Source organism: Melitaea cinxia, chromosome 2, assembly GCF_905220565.1.
Source record: "Melitaea cinxia chromosome 2, ilMelCinx1.1, whole genome shotgun sequence".
Classification (NCBI taxonomy): domain Eukaryota; kingdom Metazoa; phylum Arthropoda; class Insecta; order Lepidoptera; family Nymphalidae; genus Melitaea; species Melitaea cinxia.
In genome coordinates, this window is record NC_059395.1 from 874,537 (window position 1) to 879,388 (window position 4,852).

Genomic DNA, 4,852 nt, shown 5'->3' on the forward strand with positions numbered 1-4,852 from the left:
ATCTCGACTAAACTATTTATTTATGTCAAATAATAACTTAGAGAATATACGTCCAATATTATCGTCGATCTATTGATGTATAAAGATGTTATCACACAGGGAAATTTAGCACCTATGTTTAAGCTTTACAGCTTGTAATAGCATGCATAGATTTCATGTTTATTGCTAACGTTGAGTACACAATAGTATATTAGATGGGGATTATTCAGAGATTTGAGGTATCCTTGAGGACTTAATAATATCGCCCCGACCTCGGACTGGCCAAGCGGTGACAGAATGGAATAATTATACCCGCGGTATTGTTACAGGTATTACCGTTTTAATGTGCTTCCTTACAAGGATTATGCAAAATTATAGTACAGATTTAATGCTTAATCACTGAACCGACGATCGTAAGATTGTCGATAGAGGCTGGAAAATCGGGATGTCTGACGCGAACTTGGGAAGGGCTATGTCCAGCAGTGGCCTGTAATAATCTGAACTGACTGAAGGATCTTTTAAATCTTCAACGCAAATTATACTGTATTTTTACTTATTTGAAAAGTGCACATTTTCAGGCTTCGTAGGAACACAAAAGTGCATATACACCTAAATATGAAGAAACCACTATACATTAAATACATTGAAAGATAAGGAGGTCTTTTGTCTCAATCGACAATTAAGAAAGTATGGGACTGGCTTATTAAGGTTTAGAGTTCCATTAGTAAACTCGTGAGGACGTCAATGGGCTCATCAGTCAGCGTGCGATTAGTGAACATGAGAATGTAATTGAATACTTTAGACCTAGGCATAGTATTTTCGTTACATCTATATAAGCTGAGTGTACACAAATTGTCAAAAGCAATTATTTGCGATAAGCAATGCAATCGCCAAGCCGCAGCCAAATAGTTCCTTTGGGTTAAGCTGCAACCCTTCTACATGGAGATTGAACGCTATGTCCAGGAGTGGGATATTACAGACCAAATCAAACAAAACAAGCAAAACAAACAAAAGCAATAAAACTTTGTATTCTTGTCAATTGCTCACCAGACGCAGCCATATTGTTTTCTAACTTTCGCTATTCTATTGCAATTCGATAGCAATATTTAAAAGTCCTGCCGTCGCTCCGATAAAACTCTGGATTTTGTATATAACTCCAGTTTCATTTTGAATGAAAAACTGAAACAAAAATTCTGAACTGAGTCAATTTAAGCAATATAACACTCTAAAACCGTGCTGAAAATTGGAAAAACTTTTCGACGAGCATATCTTTATATTTACTAACTGTACAAATATTTCTTTACGGTTTGGGTATCTGTCCTTGTAGGTCTCCCCACCGTGCTTAGGAGAGCACGTTAAACCGTCGGTCCCGGTTGTTATTATAAATACCTGATAACGATCGTTCTCACAATAGAAAAAATATCCGCCAACCCGCAGTGGAGCAGCAGGATTAAGCTCCAGTCCTTTCCCTACACCGAAAAAGAGGCCTATGCCCAGCAGTGGCATGTTACCGGCTGAATCGTAATCGTGTATTCATAGCTTTGAGATTTATACTAGAAAAAAAAAAAGATTAATAATGATTGTATTTTAACTTGAAACAGAGGTTAGCATATTGAACTATACTTTCCAATAAAACAACAAGGTTTCCGACTAAAAATACCAATGTTTGGAAAAAAATTGATGAAAAACAAAAAACAATTAGAAAAGAACATTTCGGCTCCGAAACGCTCCTGTAGTTCCAAAGTATCCGCAGTAGGCACTCGAAACTTAACAAACTAGTTGAGAAGTCAGTGAGAATGAAAAAACTACTACGGAGAGCTCGCCTTTATTGGAGGAACTTTAAATAAAAAGTTGAGCCGCCGAGAGCAATCGGCTCTTAATTAATTGCCTCTGAACATCCAAGGGTCGGCGTTTTGAGTTCCTATTATCTGGAGCCAGAAAGCCTAACGCTTTATATTCTCTGTTTGAGCTGAGCTGAACTTTGTAAGTGTTATTGAGTTTCTATGTTTTACGAGTTTTACTTTTACTAGTTTGACGCCGCGTTGGCGCAACGGTTACAGACATGGATTGTACCTACCTGTTGCGCTGGCGGTTGTGGGTTCGATCCCCGCACATGACAAACATTTGTATTGGCCATACAGGTGTTTGCCGTTGTCTTGGTGTTTGTGCAGTCCTTGTGGGTCTCCCTACCGTGCCTCGGAGAGCACGTTAAGCCGTTGGTCCCGGTTGTTATCATGTACACCTGATAGCGATCGTTATAGTACCGCCAACCCGCATCGGAGCAGCGTGGTGGATTAGTTCTGATCCTTCTCCTATATGAGGAAAGAGGCCTATGCCCAGTAGTGGGATATTACAGACTGAAGCGACGAGTTTTACTAAATCTATTCTTGCAGTTTAAGACACTTGATTTATTTCCATTTATGCATTATTTTACTTCTTACTTAAATACTAAGACTTGATATTTAAATTTTGTCAACATATGACTAGTCAATTTCTTAATGTGGTTTCCTGAAGTTCTAAGCGTTACATTACACCATATTTCACTTGAAACTATTAGGCGCTTGCATTTAAAACTATGATCGTCACACACATGCGCTGTTTGATCACAGACAGAATTTCATTTAAAATTTTTCGAAATGAAATCGTAAACATCGACAAATGTAACAGCGATGTAGGTCGATAGTATACCGAGTATAACCATAACGAGTGCTTCTTTTGTTTTATTTTCTTTATTTCACGCTTTGTGATCTACCCTCGATAACGTAAGATGTTTATTAATAAAATATAGTCTGTTCATTCTGGAGATTAATTCGTAATAATTAGTAAGTATTTCGTATTAATTAATAGCAATAATCAATTTTGTATTTTCTTATTAAAAGTGTAAGACTTTCTTCATTTTTACCCGACTTCCAAAAAAGGAGGAGGTTCTCAATTCGATTGTATTTTTTGTTGTGTTGTATTTTTTAACTTTTAAAAATATCACAATTTATATTCTTTATATTTATTAAGTTTTTATATCATTCTGACTGTATGAATTTGATTGTTATTTTCAAGCGTATGATCAATACCTTGTGACTCAAGCACCGATAACACGTAAACATTATCTGTAAATTATGCTATAGCATTTTCTTTATTATATTGTTTTTTGTTTACAGATGGGATCCTATAAATAATGGAATAGCTTTATCACGTAAATTCAGCATCGTCGCTTGAATGCTTGGTTGAGAGTGATGAAATATGAAACATTTTCTACTATGATGACTATCCCGTTGGCGCAGTTTGTAGTGGCCCTGCTTTCTGTGCCGCGGCTTGCGTGTTCGATTCCCGCCTGAGTCTGGGTGTAATATAATATTTGTATTCATATATTTATATATGTATTATTTCTATGTATGTTTATCAAAAAAAAAAAGTTATAACAGTCGGCTGTTACCTGTAACACAAGCATTAAGTTGCTTACCATAGGAACAGACGACCGTATGTGTATGTTATATGATATTTATTTATTATTTATTATTTTTAAGTTTGTGAACTATTATTGAACAGTGGGTTTTGTACAGGACATTTGTCTATTGGACCTGTCGTTGTTATGTTCAGTTAAAATAATCTTTATTTTTTCTATTTGTAAAAGGGTGTACAGAGCTCGTTCCTCTGACTTATAAAAGTCAAAATAATTCCCTAATTCTCATACAATTGTCTAGTTCGGTGCTTTTATTACGCTATCAATCATGGCTTTGACGGATGACGTGGCAACGCATTTTAACCAAGATTTTTCGCATCGTCATTTATTATCGTAAGCGATGGAGCATCCCTGTCGAATTAGCATAAGATATCACATCAGCAGAAAATTTCCAATACTGCTAGGAAGGAATTCAATTTAGTGTATGCAATTTTTTTTAATGAGAATAATTATGATCTGCGGAGTTTCTTGTTGATTATTAGTAGCGGAATCTTCATTCCGGATCGGTGGCAGCTTTAAATTGTATAAAACCTATTTTGTTGATGACGGTTCAAAAGTGATTTTGCTCTAACAGAAATACTTACGCTTCAACCTGTAATACCCCACTACTGGGCATAGGCCTCTTTCCCCATGTAGGAGAAGGATCAGAGCTTAATCAACCACGCTGCTCCAATGCGGGTTGGCGGATATATTCCCTAATATGAGTAACGATCGCTATCAGGTGTACATGATAACAACCGGGACCGACGGTTTAACGTGCTCTCCGAGGCACGGTGAGGAGACCCACAAGGACTGCACAAACACCCAGACCACGGCAAACACCTGTATGACCAATAAAAATGTTTGTCATGTGCGGGGATCGAACCCGCAACCGCCAGCGCAAGAGGTACAATCCATGGCTGTAACCTTTGGGCCAACGCGGCGCCTAGAAATACTTAACATGTGTGTAAATTTAATCTTTTGAGACTAAAAATGTTTAGTATCTTCCTGTTATGGTTCTCTGTTAGTCGCAGTAATAGCACACTTTGAAAATACCAAAAACTTCTTTATATGAATCTACCCACATGAAATCGCTAAAATTATAATAATAAATAATAATAATAACGGCAGACATGTTATTAACAGTGAATTACATGAACACTCACCGTCCTTCGTTGTCCTTTAACCCGCGCAAAAAACCACGAAACGAATCCACATTAACGATTCCATTAGTAACAACAGACTTGCGACGAGACTATTTTGTCGCTGTAATACCTAAGACTATAATGTCGTGATTGTACGTAAGGGGGCGTTCATAAAATACGTGAGATGTTTAAGGGGGGAGGGGGTCGAGTAAAATCTCATCTAATATTACGTTGGAGAGAGGGGGGCCTCGGCAAAGTTCACACAATTTTTTTCTGATTGAAAAGTATTATT